General features: G+C 33.0%; 1 pseudogene; it reads left to right on the top strand.

Moving 5' to 3' along the window:
• The first annotated feature begins 1,811 nt into the window (after positions 1-1,811).
• On the top strand, positions 1,812-17,745 carry LOC144257187 (UDP-glucuronosyltransferase 2B9-like; annotated as a pseudogene).
• The last annotated feature ends 1,477 nt before the right edge of the window (positions 17,746-19,222 follow it).

The raw sequence follows: 19,222 nt of genomic DNA on the forward strand, positions 1-19,222 counted from the left end.
CCTATGCCATGTAAAAATATTAAATAAGGTAGTTCAGAAATTTACATGAGAGAGGTTTTAGCATATAAGTGAATAACAAAAATATGTAAATATTTATGACCTTGAGGATGGTAACAGATTCTTAGTTAGGGTACAAATGCACGGAAAAATTATAATGGAATAAATGGACTTCATCAAACTTAAACATATCCTACATGAAAGACCCTATCAGTAAAATCAAGAGAAAAATTACTAATATTTACAAATCACATATAAATGTTAATGGAATTATAGAAGGACTATATAAAAAAGGTAGGAACTAACTAATAACAATAACACCAAATCAACAAAAGATCTTAAAAGACATAAAAGATCTTAATAGACATAATTCCAAGAAAAATATGCAAATGGCCAATGGACAACTGAAAAAATAATTTTACAAATACGGAAAGGAAATTCAGAACAAAACCATATTGAGGTATCTCACTATATCACCAATGATGTTGTTATAATAAAAATAATAATACAGTGCTAGCAATGCTTGAGATATTAAAATACTCAATCAATGCTTATTAGATTAGAAAATTGGTTCAGTAAATAGAGTTAAGAGTTATCCAGGTCCTCAATGTTAAATAGAGTTTTTGTAAGACCTAGAAATTTTATTTTAACTTATATGACAAACAGAAATAAAAATATCCAAATAAAACTAGTACATAAACATCAGTAATTAAGATTATTCATAGTTGCCAAAGTTGGGAAAAACTAGTGTGCAAAAAACTTAGGAATGAATTAAAAAATTTGACCAATTATATACCATGAATTGTGATCTGCCTTTGATAGGGAACACACAAATGTTAACAATGGGCACAAGAGGTTAAGGTTATAATTTTATAAAGTAGAACCACTTGTTATGGTACAGGCTATATGGACAATGACCAAATAGACTGCATTTTACCCTAAGACTCCATATCAAGTAAGAAATGATTCTCCCATGGTAAAGTCCTACTTCTCTACCTATTAATAGTTACCTAACATAATATACTTGGTAACACAAAATAGCAATATATAGTAAATACACAATGTAAAATTCTTCTTTTTGGTTTTCATTTTTCTTGGCAATGTACCTTGTCAGAGCTTGATTGCCTATACATTAGTAACAATTCTCTAATTTGTACTGAACTAGGGTCATTTTGATCCACTTCCCTTCTGCTTTCTTACTGCTATGCCAACCTGAAAATCTCATGGGAAATACTAATGCACCCATTGCACTGTCTCACTAACTGCTCAATTCAGCTTCTGTACATACTTGCTTGCAGGTATATCAACCCAGGTATTTTTTTTTGTGGTTTTTGTCTTTAAATATCCTAAAATTCTCAGGCTCGGCGCTGTTTCTTGCAGAGACAATTATGGGTCTTGTGGGAAGCAGTCACTAGCTAGATAGCTGAATAAAGACCCTTCAATTTGAACAAAACTGGGACTTGGTGTGTTTTTTGAGTGACCTGTAACCTGCCAAACAACACACTGAGCTGACTTACACATGATTTATTTTTTATATAAAAAATATTACTGTAGCCCTGTCTGATTTAAATCAAAAGATTATGTTACATTTCTTAGCAAAGAAGCTGTTATCTGCCATAGAAATGCAGACCCAAAATGCCAATAAAAATACAAGTTACCCTGAGGAGAAGGAGAGGTGGAATTTTATGACCCTTACAAAGATCTCTTACAAAACAGGGAGATAAGGATAAATAACCTTTCACTTTAAAATGTGTTTACCAATTAGAACAGGTCAGCATGGTACAAAGTGACCTAGAATTTCCCTGGAAGTTACCATGCACAGTGGGAATTTAAAGATTGGATGGTAGCCTGCTGTTTTTCAAAAGTCAAAGGAATACCTGTGAACACTGTCTGGAAAACTCCCTGGGTCCCCCAAAAAAAACTGGAGAGAAGGAAGGGCATGTCCTTCTCCTGAGAGAACCACTCATACTCTCCGGTCCCTTCAATAAACTTATGCCTGTTACTCTTAGCAATGTGTCTGAAATACCTAATCAGAGGAGAAACCAAGTCATGTTAAATACCAAAAGGGAATCCAAACCAAGTCTTAATAATAACCCTGAATGTTAATGACCTAAAATCACCAATCAAAAGACACGGACTAGCATATTAGATCAAAAAAGAGACCTAACAATATGTTGTCTCCAAGAGACTCTCTTATAATAAAAGACATCCACAGGCTGAAGGTGAAGGGTTGGGAAAAGTCATACCACTCACATGGACTTTGGAAGCAAGCAGGGGTTTTCATCCTCATATCAAATAAATAAGACTCCAAGGTCAAGTTAATAAAAAGGGATATAAAAGGACACTACATACATCAACAAGACTTAACAATTATAAATATATATGCCCCAAACAATGGAGCATCTATGTTCATCAAACAAATTCCTCTCAAGTTCAAGAGTCAAATAGACCACAACACAATAATTTTGGGTAACTTTAACACACCTCTTTCACCACTGGATAGAGCTTCCAAAAAAAAAAAAAAAAAAAAAAGCTGAACAAATAAACTCTATAATACAATCAATAACTTAGACTTAACTGACATATAAAGAATATTTCATCCTTCAACAAGTGAGTACACTTTGTTTTCAGCAGCACATGGGGCCTTCTCTAAAATTGGCCATATATTATGCCACAAAGCGACTCTTAGAAAATATAAAAAAAAAAAAAAAAACAGAGATACTACCCTGCATTCTATAAGATCAAAAATCAGGATGAGAAAGGATTTCCATGGCTGCCTTAGATCACTGACATAACTAATGACCTGTCATAGCATGAAAAGGAATGAAGGCCTGACACATACTACAACATTGATGAACTTTCAAGACATAATTGTAAGTATTGATATCAATCACAAAACCCGTAACAATTATTTAAAAGTGTTGAAATCAATCGTTAAATCCCATATATTATATAACAATTACTTGAAGTGTCTCCATAATAAACATATCTATAGAGAGATGAAATTGATTAGATATTACCTAGCAATGAGGCATATAGGATGATTAGAGATACTAGGAGAGTTTGGATTTAAAACCTTTCCACAATGAATATTAACTGAGGTTTCCAATTCTGAGATTCTTTTCTGAGATTGAACAACTGATATATACATTTAAAATGGTGGTTTGTATACTATATGAATTATATGCAAACAAGTACTTTACTGCAAAAATATTTTAAATGATACCTAAGAAATGTTGTTTCAACTGTATATTTAGTTTAGTTGCAGTCAAGAAATCTATAAGCAAAAGTCAACTCACTTGCCATTGTTCCTTCCATATTCTAAAAATCTGAACATAAGAGAGGTGATCACACATGCAGGATCATAAATTCCTAACTGTAGGAAAGCATCTATAATCATGAAAGAGTCATTAAAATACATAAGCATTAAAATACACCTAACCTTTGATTTTTCAACTTGGAATCCAGATATTCTAAACATTCACTTGTGCATTTACTTTGATGGGTAGGAGTTACCTTTTAACCAAATAATGATTTTTTTTCTCAGATAGCAACAAGAATAGAGGGAATTCAATGTGAAAGGAAGCCTTGCATTTCACCAGGATTTCTATGAAAATGACTGCAGTTCTGCTCCTGTTACTGCTGAGTAGTCACTTTGGTTCTGGAAGTTGTGGAAAGGTGCTGGTGTGGGCAATGGAACACAATCATTGGATCAATATAAAGACAATACTGGAGGAGCTTACACGGAGGGGGCATGAGGTGGCTGTTTTGAAACCTTCGGTTTCCATTTTTGTGGATGGTGACAAATCATCTGCAATTAAATTTGAGAGCTATCCTTCATCATTGTAAAGAGAAGATATAGAGACCTTTTCTTCTCAATCATTAAGAGCATTGATTTATGAGATGCATTAAAAAACATTTTGGAAATATTATTTAATATTTCATGAAATTTTGAGTCAATTTTCTGATTATGTGGAGAACGTATGTAGAGATGCAATTTTGAACAAGAAACTCTAGGCAAAATTACAAGAATCTAGGTTTGATGTCATTCTTTCAAATGCCATTTGTCCCTGTGGTGAGCTACTGGCTGAAATTCTTCAAAAACTATTTGTGTACACTCTCTGCTTCTCTCCTGGTTACATAGTGGAAAAGTGTATTGGGGGATTTCTCTTTTTTTCTTCCTATGTGCCTGTAATATTTTCAGGATTAAGTGATAAAATGACATTCAATGAAATGAAAAATATGCTATATGCATTATTTTGATTTTTGATTTGAATCATTTAATTTGAAGAGATGGAATCAGTTTTACAGTGAAATACTAGGTAAGTGACTTGTACTATAAGGTCCTAACTTTTCTGGACCTTTATAAAGGTGAATGTATAACAATAGAAAATCAGAAAATTTTTTAGTTGTTTCATGTAATAAAATAAAATCATCTATCAAACTCAGAGTTCTTCAGAAAAATATACATTGAAGTGTCAGAAACGTCTGGCCATCATTTGTATAAAACACACTAGAAAATCATATACCCACCATATAGAGCCCAGAGGACTTCTCTAGACAACTGCATACAGTGTATCATTGCACTACTCATTTTATTTATCTTTGAATACTAATTTTAAACTTTACTGTCTTGATGAACCTAGACACAGAGATTGAGGACTTACACTCATATTTCTATTACAAGGATCCATGTAGCACTAAGAAAATTTTTCCCTTTAGTTCAATTAGATTCTTCATTTAGAAACTCTTTTGTCAGTTTGCCTAATAAATTCCTTCTCCATTGTGTGACATTGTTTCCATCCCATACCAGGAGGCTCTTAATTGTGTTTTTTAGCACTTCCAAATTCCTTCACTAAGTGTTTGCATTCATTCTCTTTAAGGCCTACAATGTTCAAGCACAAAAATGTAAATTATTAGTCTTGTGTTTTAAACTATCTGTCAAAGAAAAAAAAAAAGATGGAAATTAAAACTAAACAAAAAAATTCTATTTTATACTGTTAGAATTTCCAGCACTTGTTTCAAAATAATTTTTGTATAATAAATATTTGCAAGCTCCTAACATGAACCCAAAGGAGGTAGTAGGCACAAAGAACAGAATCATATTTAAACTCCTTTCAGTTCATTTGCAGAACAAGGGTTAGAGTTTTCTCTAAATTATACAAACTAAATGAAAGAATGCTGAAATGTTCTTTTATTAGCATGGTATGAATAATGGGTTATATAAGTCTAATGTTTGCTTACATTTCTGTTAGTTACTTTTTTCACTTTAGGTAAAAAACTAAATATTTGTATCTATACTGGCTAGCTTATTTTGGTACAATTAACCTTGTAAATAATTAAGAGATTACAGATAATGTCGACTCCAAAAGCTCATATATATGTAATATATATGAAATATATATATATATATATATATATATATATATATATATAATTATAAGCATCATATATATAATAAATATAAACTATGTATGCATATTTTCCATGAACATAGTGGTTTTATTAAACTACACTTTTGAAAAACAAATTGTTCTAATGAGTTATACATGACAGTAGAATATATTTGGATGTATTGTACACAAATGGAGCACAACTTCTTCCTCTAGCCGAATATGATTCAGAGTCACACCAATACTATAATAATACATGTACACAGGGTAATAATATCTGTCTCATTCCATCAACTTTCCCATCCCCATAGCCACTGCTCTCCCTCATACCTCTCTGCAAAGTACAAAGTTCCTTCATTCTTCCCTTCCTACCATTGAGGATTAGCATTTGCTTATCAGAGAAAACTTTTGGCATTTGTTTTTTTGAGTTTGACTTATTTCCCTTAGCATCCACAATTTACCTGCAAATGCCATAATTTTATTCTTCCTTAAGACTGATTAATATTCCATGTATATACGTACATTATTTTCTTTATTCACTTATCTGCTGAAGGGCATCTAGGTTGGTTCCATAGTTTAGCTATTGTGAGTTGAGCGGCTATGAACATTGATGTGTCTGCGTTATTGTAGTATGCTGATTATAAGACTTTTGCGTATAAACTAAGGAGTGAAATAACTGAGTCAAATGGTGGTTCCATCCCAAAATTTCTGAGGAATCTTCACATTGCTTTCATAAAGTTTGCACCAATTTGTAGTTTCACCAGCAATAAATGGGTGTACATTTTCCCCCATATTCTCAACAACATTTATTGTTGCTTGTATTCTTGATAATCACCATTCTGACTGGGTTGAGATGAAATGTTAGAGTAGTCTTGATTTGCATCTCTAATTGCTAAAGATGATGAACATTTTTTCATATGTTTGTTGATCAATTGTATTTCTTCTTCTGTGAAGTGTCTGTTCAGTTCCTTAGCACATTTATTGATTTTGTTATTTGGGTGTTTTTGGTTTTCAGGTTTTTGAGTTCTTTATATATCCTGGAGATTAGTGCTTCATCTGAGGCACAAAACTACACAAACTTTTAAACATATATTTCTTCATTATTGAAAGTTCTTTCCAACAGAAGGCATGTTCCTGTCTGCACAACAACTTCCCGATGTTCTATAGTTTTAATCTTCTATTTCCTGTTCAGGACGACCCACTATATTGGCAGAGACAATGGCCAAAGCAGATATCTGGCTTATTCACTCCTACTGGGATTTGGAATTTTCTCACCCAACCCTACCAAATGTAGATATTGTTGGAGGACTCCATTGCAGACCTGCCAAACCTCTGCCTAAGGTAAACTTGTTTCAATTTAGTTGCTTCTGTCATCCTTTCATTTTCACCAGGAATAATTCTCTCTCTCTTGCTCATTCAGAATGCTTAATCACATTTACAGAATGACAGAAAATGGAGCAAAGAGACCTATATATTGAAATCTTTCACATCTATACCATCACAAATATGTGAATTTTATCTTTGTTTCACAAGAGGATCTTTCAAGGATAGGGTGATTTAAATGTAAAAATTCATTATTCAACACATAAAAAAAATACCAGTCATTCTCTGAAAGAATATTGACAAGGGACTTGCATGTACCACAGGAAAGTGCTGAATATGCGAAGAAACAAAGTAGCACACTCTCTGTCACAAACACCTTCCATTCCGCATTGAAGTGTAGACTGTGCACAAGAAAGAGAAATTGTGTGGGGATTGTTATGATAAGGAAAGACCAGAAGGGTTTCTTGTCTACCCCAAGTCTATAGGGGGCCTCAAGAATACTCCCTGAGAGATCATGGGTCTCCATAGCATAACTGCTGAACAAGAAGAATAGAAAAAATATATATTGCACATGTAACATGGAGTGCAAATTGTGGATTTTTAATGAGTACTTATTAATTTGTAAGACTTGAATTTGTAGGCTTCCCTGAGTTTATAATTATGAACAGATCTATAAGTTTATAGAATTATATATCTTAAAATGAAGCAAAAATTAATGTATTTTAATGAATATCACACCTTAATAACACAGTTGGAAAGCGAGCATTTTTTACTGCTTCATTATGTGATCATTTAAGAGACTTTTTGGCTAGATCTTTAGTAGCAGCATAAAATCTGATCTTACTCAAAGTTTAAAATTCAATATGGTCACCCCTCATTCCTCAAGCAGTGAAACAAATAGTCTGAACTGCCAAACACTTGGGTAAAATATTTCTCCATTTAGATAGAGGGATAATGACAGCATCAATAGAAAAGTTAAGATAACAGATAAAAGAGGACGAGAAAGAGGACATTTAGCAGACTAATCATAATATTTAAGAAAGGCTGTTGTGGTAATGAAGTTTCATAAATAAGATTCAAATCCACATCAGTGATTGTCAGACCTATATGAATTTTTATAGCTCCAATGTGCGTTCTCACCATACACCATTAGATTCTCAGAGATTTCTATATATTTGGAAGAATAATATATTTGGAAAATATAGCAAAAATCAGAAAAAATGCACATTTTCTAAATTTTTGTATGGTTTAAATAGCTAGAAGAAAGGGTTTGAAATGTTCCCAGGAGAAAAAAAAATAATAAATGCTTAGTGGCACAGATGCTAATTACTTTGATTTGATCATTTAGCTTTATATACATGTGTTGAATTATCACACAAATCTCCAAAACCTGTATGACTATTATGGGAAAGTAAAAATTTTACAAAGTATCACACAAAAATAAAAATGCCTAGCTCTATTTGCTTCACCACTTTGGAAATTATAGAGACAAAAATGTTATGCTGTAATCATATTTATAGCATTTATTTATAAAAACATTGGAAATCATTTAGATATACAACATGGAGGAATGATGTAAAATATATACTTTTTTCATGTTATACAATTACAGTCATTTTATCCAAGAATACTCACCTTCATTTTTAGCCATTATGCAAATATATTTGGAAAATGAGAGATATATATTAAATAAGATTGATATTTTCTTGGAGGATGAATAGGCATATATAATATGTGCCTAAATATCTATAAATATGTGTCATATTATGCACTTAGTTGTAAGAATAGAAAACAAAACACAACAAAAACATGAAAATTTATATGTATTTGTTATCTAAGTATGGAACCGAGGACCTCTTAATTACTAAGCCAATGCTGGAACACTGAAACTATCTCTAGCCCTTAAAACACATAAAAGTTAAATAAATTTAAATTTGAAACAACAAGTAGTTTATTGGTAAGAAAATATCTGTTTATTATATTATTCCAATTTTTATGATAAAATTTTAAAATTGAATTTTAAAGGCTGCTGTAGAATGAGGAGAACCAGTCTTCTCAGTGGTTAGTCTGTAATCTGAGGATATTTTAGTTAATCATATAAGTATGCACAAAATTAAAAAAAATGAATGAATAAATAAATAAATCAAAGACAATATGCATATTTCTCATAATAGGGATGAAGAAGTATTTAAGCAGAGCATCAGTGAGGATAAATAGCAAATAAAATTGGCTATATTATTAAAAGTCATCTGAACACAGGAACTATCTGGATGTATGTGTAAGTCACAGGAATAATGCATTCATCATGAAGAAGACATAATCAAGTTAAAATTATAATTTTAAACAATGTTGAAGACAATATGGGACCTGTAACAAAAATGAAGTTATTTCATATTGTTCCTTAAGATGTTTTTTTTTTCAAACAAAGCCTAACCAGTAATTAGAAAATGAAATATACCATGTGGTTTTTGAGAATGTGACTATCATTTCACAGATAAAAACAGATTTTCTTAGATTTTGATAAAATTCCTCTTTACCTGTAGACCCTAGGATAATTTAAGGTTCCTAGACCTGATAAGAAATACCTTATTTTTCAATGCAGATAGGAGGGAACCCTAATATTCATGATTATTTTGTCACCAAAATATACCTTGTGTTTATTAACAAAACCAAATACATATGTTAGAGCCCCATGTCAAAATTACAAAAATGCATGGTTCCTTTCTCTAATTAGTGTTTCAGTGGTTAATTTTAGTTTGAAATGGGCTAGTATGTAATTAATATATACCACATAACAGTATATATCAAGTTATCAAGACAAATATTTTCAAATACTCTTGTTGGGAAGATACAATGACACCAGCAAAATCAGGTATCATCTCAAGGTATTTCCTTGTTAACCCTATGTGACTGTTTAATACATACAGAAAGAAAATATAAGCTAATAAAATACTTAATGCTGGTTGTTCAGAAACACAGTTTTTTTCATTAAATGAATGTCAATGCAATCTTTTTTACCAAAGATTTATTCAAGTCATGTGAACATGAAGCCTGTTTGAGTTTCTTTACTTCTCTGTATTCTAAATATTTGGTAAATCTAGATTCTATACATGTTGATTTAACTCTAAGTCAATGTGAATAGAAATCTGTACAAGGATTTTATAAATTTAATAATGAATACCATCTTGTACTTAGGAAATATTATATAAACATAACACATCCTTACATAAATAAACAAACAGAATAACATATCTTTACAGACCCTATAAACTGCATTCTAAAATTTTGGCCATAAATCAGGTAATACTCTAATACAAAACTCAATGATTCAACTGTTTTTGATAAAAATACAACAATTTGAAATGACCTGCACAATACAAAGTTTTTTTTAACTAATGCTTATGAAGAAGGATTTTAACATTTTCTTTTCTCCTCACATAGAGAGTCTCTCTTATGGAGGCTGAATAGGCTGAGGAGACAGATATCTTGTGGTGCTCAGAATGTCTTCTAAGCATACCTGAGTGTACAATATAGTAATTTTAATCCTTTCTTCTATTTTAAAGTTTTTCTCATTAGTTAAATAAAAATAAAATTATTAAAATGCATTTTGACACATCATACATAAAAGGAGTGTAGCTTCTTATTATCACCTATCACATAATCACACATGTACACAGGGCAATAATATTTGATTCATTCTATTATTCTTCCTACCCACATACAGCCTCCTTTCCCATCAATTCTCTATTTCTAATCCAAAGAAACTCTATTTTTCTCTACAATCCACCCTGTAATGTGAATTAGCAACCACATATCAGAGAAAACATCCACTTTGGTTTTTCAGATTGATTTATTTCACTTATCATGTTATTCTCTAGCTCCATACATATATGTGCAAATTCTATAATTTCATTTTTCTTTAGTGTTGAGTAACATTCAGTGTGTGTATATATACTATATTTTCTTTGTCTATTCATCTATTGAAGGGCATCTAGGTTAGTTCCATAGTTTGGCTATTGTGAATTGAGCTGCACTGATATGGCTTTATCACAGTAGTATGCTGATTTTACGTTCTTTGGGTATATGCCTAGGAAAAGCATAGCTGGGTTAAATGGCAATTGCATTCTAATTATTGTGAGGAATCTCCATATTGCTTTCCATAATGGTTGCACCAATTTGCACTCCCACCAGCAATGTACCTGTTACCCCATGTCTTTGCCAATATTTATTATTGTTATTCTGATAGTTTTCATTTTTATTAAACCAAGATTAAATTATTTTATTTCCAATAATATTTATTTTCTGTTAAATCTCCACTAGTTGACTTAGGGGATCCTGAGTTGCTTGAGAGCTCTCAATTGGGTCAGAAGAACAAGTGACTAGAGGAACAGTGAGGCTGAAGCAGGAACTAAAAAGTGTGGCTTAGGGCACAGAGTGAGAGAACTACTAGGATCTTGAAAGGAAGCACATCAAAGGGAGTGAAGACACTAGGGGAACTATGAAGGTGTTAAAAACAATAAGAGGAGGGAGGGAGTGGTGATAAAAAGAAAGAGAAAGGTCTTATGGAAGCCAATTTGGGTGATTATAAGTTTTGAAGATGAACTTGCACACACATAACCACAGCAGCACTATTGCCAAAAGTGAAGTCTTGGAAGCAAAATAAGTGTCTAAGAAGGATATACAGATAGGCTATTTGTAATATATGTATATCTTATGTAACTTACATTCCTGGGACATTATTTACCCTATAATACATAGGAAATAGTGGAACTGTGTCAAAACCCAGGTGAAACTTACTTACACGACACTGTAAAAAAAATCCAGTAAAGGGGGGCTGAGGCTGTAGCTCAGTGGTAGAGTGAAGCCCTGGGGTTTGATCATCAGCACCACATACAAATGAATAAGTAGAATAAAGATTTTTTTTTTTAAATCCAGTAAAGGGGCTAGGGTTGTGGCTCAGTGGTGGAGCTCTTTCCTTGCACATGTGATTCACTGGGTTCAATCCTCAGCACCACATGTAAATAAATAAAGTATTGTGTCCATCTACAACTAAAAACAACAACAACAATATGTTTAAGAAACAACAACAACAAAAAAACCTTCCATATATATCACGTATCTAGACTACACAAATTTAGAGAAACAGAAAGTAGAAATATTGGTAATAAAAGATCAGAATGAGAAAAAATAATTGTGTCCAATTTATATAATTTCTTGGTTTTTGCAAAGTAATAGTATTCTAGAAATGTTGGCATTAGGATATGTATATGTGTAGCATTACTGAACTATGTACCTCAAAAAAGGTTAAAATTATATATTTACGTTATGTATACATGAACTTAAATTTTTTAAAAGCCACTAATTTAGTATCTCCTGAAAATATTTTTTCTCTCCTTATTTGAATAAATCTTTGCGTAGTTGTTAGATTTGGGATAGAGCAAATTCTTTCCTTCAAAGGAAATGGAAGACTTTGTCCAGAGCTCAGGAGAGAATGGTGTTGTCATTTTTTTCAATTGGGTCAATGATTGGAAACTTGATGAAAGAAAGGGCCAGATGATTGCATCAACTCTTGCCAGATTCCTGAAAAGGTTACAAATGGTATAGAACCGTGGAAAGAGTCTGTTTAACTCTGTAAAGGGTCTTATAAATGATTTTCCTTGCAAAAGATGCACACTTGTGATATGTATAATTTGTCTCAGTATTCATTTTTAAAACCAAATATATATAGCAACTGTTAAAATAGTGCAGAGATTATTTCTGATTTTAAAAAGTCAGCATTAACATTACGCTAAAGCACAAATATATTCATAGGTTCAGTGTGAATATAATATTATATTAGTATGACAGATATACCAAAATACCAAATTCTGCCCTGCCTTGTCCTCTTTTTTTGTGCAGGACCCCTGAGAACAATGTAGATACCAAAGAAGTTAAGTTTGAATGAGCACCAACACAATGACAATAAGTAGGTCTTAAAAAGTCAAAATGCATCACAGATTGCCATCTTCCTACATAATCTTGGTCTCCATTCTTCTCCTAAATGATAAAAAGGGCCTATTCCTGGAGATGTCCTTGGTTCTATTCAGAGAAGGAAAACCAAGATAACTACCAAACCAACCAGACTTAGAGAAAAAGAAAAATCAACCTGCCCTAGTGACTTGCTCTGCTCCTTTCTCAAGATTGAAAATGTCTCAGACAGGAGACAGGAAGGAAACAGGAAGCTGCCCTTACCATGGACTCTCTGCCTTAGAGAAACATGATCACACAAGAGCAAACACTACCACAAAAATTTATTCTCGGGAAATATGTTTGCATAAATTTTCTCACACACCACTCAAAAGGAAAAAAAAGTGGAGCTACACACACCAGCCTCTGTGGGGCCCAGGCCCACAGTGGTCTAGGTCCACCCCTTTTGATACAGGGCAGACACTCACTAAAGCCTAGCCTTTGGTGCACGGCTGACCCCTCTGACCAGCAGACTGCCACAGGAGCCAGATGCAGGCCAGACCACACACATCTGCCCAGGGGGATCCAGGATCTCAGTAGGCACAGTTCGCCACTCCCCCAGGGGGCAGACACTGCCAGAGCCTAGGCTTTCTGGCAAGAATGCCCCTTCCAACCAGCAGATTAGTGGGAGGTTAAGCACAAAGGCTCAGATCCACCCTCAGCTGCCTTTGCAGGGCCCAGGCTTACAGCAAGCCTGGTCCAGCCCCTTCCCAGCAGGGCAGACCTTGACAGAGCCTAGCCTGTGGTTCAGGACTGCCCCTTCTGACCAGCAGACTACCATGAGAGGTCAACCTCAGTGGCCCAGATCTACACACTTCAACTTATACAGTTCCCAGATCCAGGATGCAGTAGCACCCATTGAGGGACACCAGCAGGGTCTGGAAGCCCAACATCAAGGTGAGATACAGACAATCTGTATGGGTACTACAAGAATTATTTCTCAATAAAATTCTGGCAAATTGAATACAAAAATATATCTCAATTAAATTCTGGCAAATGGATTACAAAAATAATCAAGTAGGTTTCATCCCAGGGATGCAAGGTGGATTCACCATATGGAAATCAAAAATGTAATTCATCACATTAATAGACTTAAAGATAAGAATCATATGATCATCTCAATAGATGCAGGAAAAAGCATTTCACAAAATACAACACTCCTTTATGTTCAAAACACAAGAAAAATTAGAGATAACAGGAACATGTCTCAACATCATAAAGGCTTTCTATGCTAAGTCTCAGGCCAACATCATTCTAAATGGAGAAAAATTAAAGGCATTCCCTCTAAAAACTGGAACAAGACAGGAGTGCCCTCTTTCACCACTTCTATTTAATGTAGTTCTTGAAACATTGGTGAGAGAAATTAGACAAATGAAACAAATTGAATGTATACATATAGGAAAAGAAGAATGCAAATTGGCACTATTTGCTGATGATATGATTCTACACCTGGAAGACCCTAAGAGTTCCACAAGAAAACTTCTAGAAATAGTAATGAATTTGGAAAAGTGGCAGGATATAAAATCAATACCAATAAATCAAAGGCATTTTTGTATATCAGTGACAAATACTCAGAAAGGGAAATGAGAAAAACTATCCCATTCTCAATAGCCTCAAAAAAAAAATGAAATACTTGGGAATCAACTTAATGAAAGAGGTGAAAGATCTATATAATGAAGATTACAGAATTCTAAAGAAAAAAATCAAAAAAGACCTTAGAAGTTGGAAAGATCTACCTTGCTATGGGATAGGCAGAATTAATATTATCAAAATGACCATACTTCCAAAAGCACCATACATATTTAATGCAATTGCAATTAAAATTCCAAAGATGTTCCTCATAGAAATAAAAACAGCAATCTGAAATTCATCTGGAAAAATAAGAGACCCAGAATAGCTAAAGCAGTCCTTAGCAGAAAGAGTGAAGCTAGTGGCATTGCTAGAGCAGAGCTTAAACTATACTACAGAGCAATAGTAACAAAAACAGCATGGTATTGGCACCAAAACAGACTGGTAGACCAATGGTACAGAATAGAGGACACAGAGACTAACCCACAAGACTACAATTATCTTATATTAGACAAAGTTGCCAGGAACATGCATTGGAGAAAAGATAGCCTCTTCAACAAATGGTGCTGGGAAAACTGAAAATTCATATGCAACAAAATGAAACTAAACCCATATCTCTCACCATGCACAAAACTCAACTCAAAATGGATCAAGGACTTAGGAATACAACCAGGGACCCTGTGTCTAATAGAAGAAAAATGAGGCCTCAATCTTTATCATGTAGGATTAGGCCCCAACTTCCTTAATAAGATTCCCTGGGCACAAGAATTAAAATCAAGAATGAATAAATGAGATGGACTCAAACTAAAAGGTTTCTTCTCAGCAAAATAAACAATCTGTGAGGTGAATAGAGAGCCTACATCTTGGTGGCAAATCTTTACCCCTCACACATCAGATAGAGCACTAGTCACTAGGGTATATAAAGAACTCAAAAAGCTAGACACCAAAAACAAAACAAACAAAACAAACAAACAAACAAACAAACAACCCAAATAACCCAATCAATAAATGGGCCAAGGACCTGAATACACACTTCTCAGAAGATGATGTACTATCAATAGACATACATAGGAAAAAATGTTCAGCATCACTAGCAATTAGAGAAATGTAAATCAAAACCACTCTAAGATTTCATCTCACTCCAGTCAGAATAGCAGCTATTATGAAGAAAAACAACAATAAGTGTTGGCAAGGATGTGGGGAAAAAGGTACATTCATACACTGCTGGTGGGACTGCAAATTGGTGCAGCCAATATGAAAAGCAGTATGGAGATTTCTTGGAATTGGGAATGGAACCACCATTTGATTCAGTTATCCCTCTCCTCTGTCTATACCCAAAGGACTTAAAAACAGCATACTACAGGGACACAGCCACATCAATGTTTATAGCAACAGAATTCACAATAGCTAAATTGTGGAACCAAGCTAGATGCCCTTCAATAGATAAATGGTTAAAAAAAATGTGGGATATATGCACAATGGAGTATTACTCAGCAATAAAAGAGAATAAAATCATGGCATTTGCAGGTAAATGGATGGAGTTAGAGAAGATAAGGCTAAGTGAAGTAAGCCAATCCCCAAAATCCAAATGCCAAATGTTTTCTTTTAGATTAGAAATCTGATTCATAGTAGAATAGGGAGAGGGAACATGGGAGGAATATATGAACTCTAGATGGGGAAGAGGGGTGGAAAGGAAAGGAAGTAACTAATGATGGTTCAATGTGATGATCATTATTATTCAAAGTACATGTATGAAGAAACCAGTTGGTGTCAGTATACTATGTATACAACAAGAGATATGAAAAATTGAACTTTATATATGTAATAAGAATTGTAATGCATTCCACTGTTATATATAAATATAAATATAAATTTAAAAATAAGTTTTAAAAATAATAATAAACATAAGAATAAAAACAAAAGAAAAAAGTGTAACATTAAATTTAAAAGTTGATAAGCACTAAAATATAGATTAATAAATGGGGGAGCCCATGAGAAATTTTTAATGATTTTTGTATTACAACAGGATTATTATAACTATCGATATTTAAATACATGTATATCATATTGATAAAACCATTACCTTGTCAAATATTTATGAACCCTGGAGGTCGTATAGCAGGAAACATTGTTAAATATAAAAATATGTACATAAAAATGACCTTTATTTAAATCACCATTTAAGTCGTTCACATAATCATATCTTTTTTCTATTGTTCATTTCATTATCTGTTGTATCAGAAACATTAGGCTATGAAATTTTATAATCTCTTCCATATTTTAACCTGCTATATTTTGAAATTGTCTCAGTGAATAAGAGGTCTGCTCTACCTTAACAGATTTTATGGAGATTTGATGGTAAGAAACCAGATACATTAAGACTCAACATTGGACTGTATAAGTGGACTCCCAAAGGTGACCTCCTTGGTAAGATTTGGGAAATGAATCATGAAAATATATTTTAAAAAACTTAATCATAAAGATAATAGTTGAGTCATTCATAATTGTATTAGAAATATTAATGAAAAGTCATTAATTACCTAAGTTCTTTATATTTACTCTCTTCAGGGAAAATGGAGATTGATCAACTCTTCACATTCTATTATACATGGCATAATAAAGTATCTATATTTCAGTTGTAATTACCTCTCTCAGTGATTTTTTTTATCAATTTCTGCATTGTATCTTTTTCTTCTATTTCTGTAATTTTACACCTATACTTTGACATACAACAGAGCTATTTGAAATGCCATTAAAAATGATCCCTCTCCTTTCTCACAATGTTCTCTGCATTTTCCATTATAAAAAAAAAAAAACATCTTTGATTATAATTGTGAACTGTACTTCAATTCATGATGAAGTGTCGTCAGTCCTTCTTCTGATTCCAGCACCACAACTACCCTACTGTCTGCTGCCTTGGACAATGCATAGCTGACTCAAAGGTGTCACAATTTCTTTAATTGTACACATTCTCATACTTCCACTTTTAAACTACACATGATATTGCTACTACCCAGAGTGTTCTCTTTCTTTTTATTTACATGGCAACCTTGCTTCCAATTTCAAGTGTCAATTCACATACTTCCATGTAGCCTTCATAATTTCAGTGCAGTTTCATGGTTACAATAATCTGCTATCTAGAAAATAATTCATCTCAATGGCTAGTGTTGTGCATTTCTTATCGTATTTATGACTCAAAATTGGCAGAGTGTCTTAATTTCTTCTAATCATAGGTCATCCAAAAACCAGGGCTTTTTAAACTCCTGGTGGAACCAATGGCATCTATGAGGCCATCTATCATGGGATCCCTATGGTTGGCATTCCATTGTTTGTGGATTAACCTGATAATATTTCTCACATGAAGATCAAGGGAGCAGCTATTAGATTGGATTTTAACACAATGACAAGTAGTGATTTGCTCAAAGCATTGAATATAGTCATCAAAGTCCCTTTGTGAGTATAACAAATTTTTTCACTCAGATATATGTATAGACAGATTCCCTTGACAGTGAAAATAGATTTTCTCCTATTTTTAGTCTAATTTTCAAATATGAATTGATTTATACAACGTGATGTGTGCTTTTACTAAATCAGGACTTTTAAAAATGAAAATCAATCTGATGCAGTGACTATATGACTTCTTATTATTCAATCAATGTGATGCTAAAAATATATATTCTGTGTAGATAAATGTAAACAGAACACATGGAAAAGTAAACGAATTTGAAGGAATATTAGATAATATTTCAAAACCTTATATTTCTGAAACTATTAATCTCTTAATATATTGTAACCATTATTATGCAGAGTAGAAAACTTGATACATGGATAATACATGTAATGGCAAATCCAGTTCATTTACATTTACTTCATTTAAATACTTATTTATAACTTCTATAATAACCAACTTTTAAACTCCTCTTTTCTATATCTTTATTAGATACACATGAAGAGTTGTACCCTACAGTCACCTGGCTTGGCACAAAACAATTGGACTTCTTCCTGCTAACTAACTGCGGTTTAGTACTTATTGTCCAACATCTCTATTCCCACACCCTCCTAACCTACCTAGCTTCTGCTTAGCATAATGCTAAACCTATTTCTATGAAATCAACTTTTGTTAATTTTACACATGAAGGAGACACACAGAACTCTCTCTTATGGTCTAGTTTATATTATTTTACATGATGTTCACCAGTTCCTTTCTAACTCCTGCAAGCATAGGATTTCATTCCATTTTTATGGATGAATAATAATTCACTGCATATATATTTCACTTTTGTTATCTAAAACTGAATATGTTACTTGATTTCATATCCTGGCTAATGTTGGGAGAGCTGCAATAACATGGGGGTACAGGTATCTTTTTGATATAGTACTGATGTCTTTTTCTTTAATCCTTTTTATTCCTTACTGGAAAAGTTGAGCTCCAGGGGAGATGTATTTTTAGTTTCTCAAGAAACTTCTTTCCAGGGTGGTTGTTCTAATTTACATTCTGGTAGTGGTCTGTAAAAGTGCCTCTTACTCTGCACCCTTGCCAACATTTTTCATTTTTTTTTAACTATAGCCCTTGTTATATATATTTGATTATTTCTTGTGGTTATTTTCATTTGCATTTATTTCAGGATTAGTGATGGGCAGGATCTTTGCATATACTTGTTGCCCATTTCTCTTTTATGAAAAATGGAAATATAGATTATTTATTCATTTTTAAGCATTTTTTCCTCTAGAGATTATAGAATTCCTCATAATATCAATATGATTTCTCAAAATCTCAGACTTCTTCAACTTTATTTTGGAGAATTGTGTACATTTAACTGTCTTGGAGAAAGCACTCAATAATTACAATTGTGTAAAATGTCTAACAGTTCCCCTTGGTTCTGAGAGGCCATATTGCTGCTGTCTTTTAGTAGATATCCAACCTCAGCATCACT

The sequence above is a fragment of the Urocitellus parryii genome, chromosome 10 (assembly GCF_045843805.1).
Source record: "Urocitellus parryii isolate mUroPar1 chromosome 10, mUroPar1.hap1, whole genome shotgun sequence".
Lineage (NCBI taxonomy): Eukaryota > Metazoa > Chordata > Mammalia > Rodentia > Sciuridae > Urocitellus > Urocitellus parryii.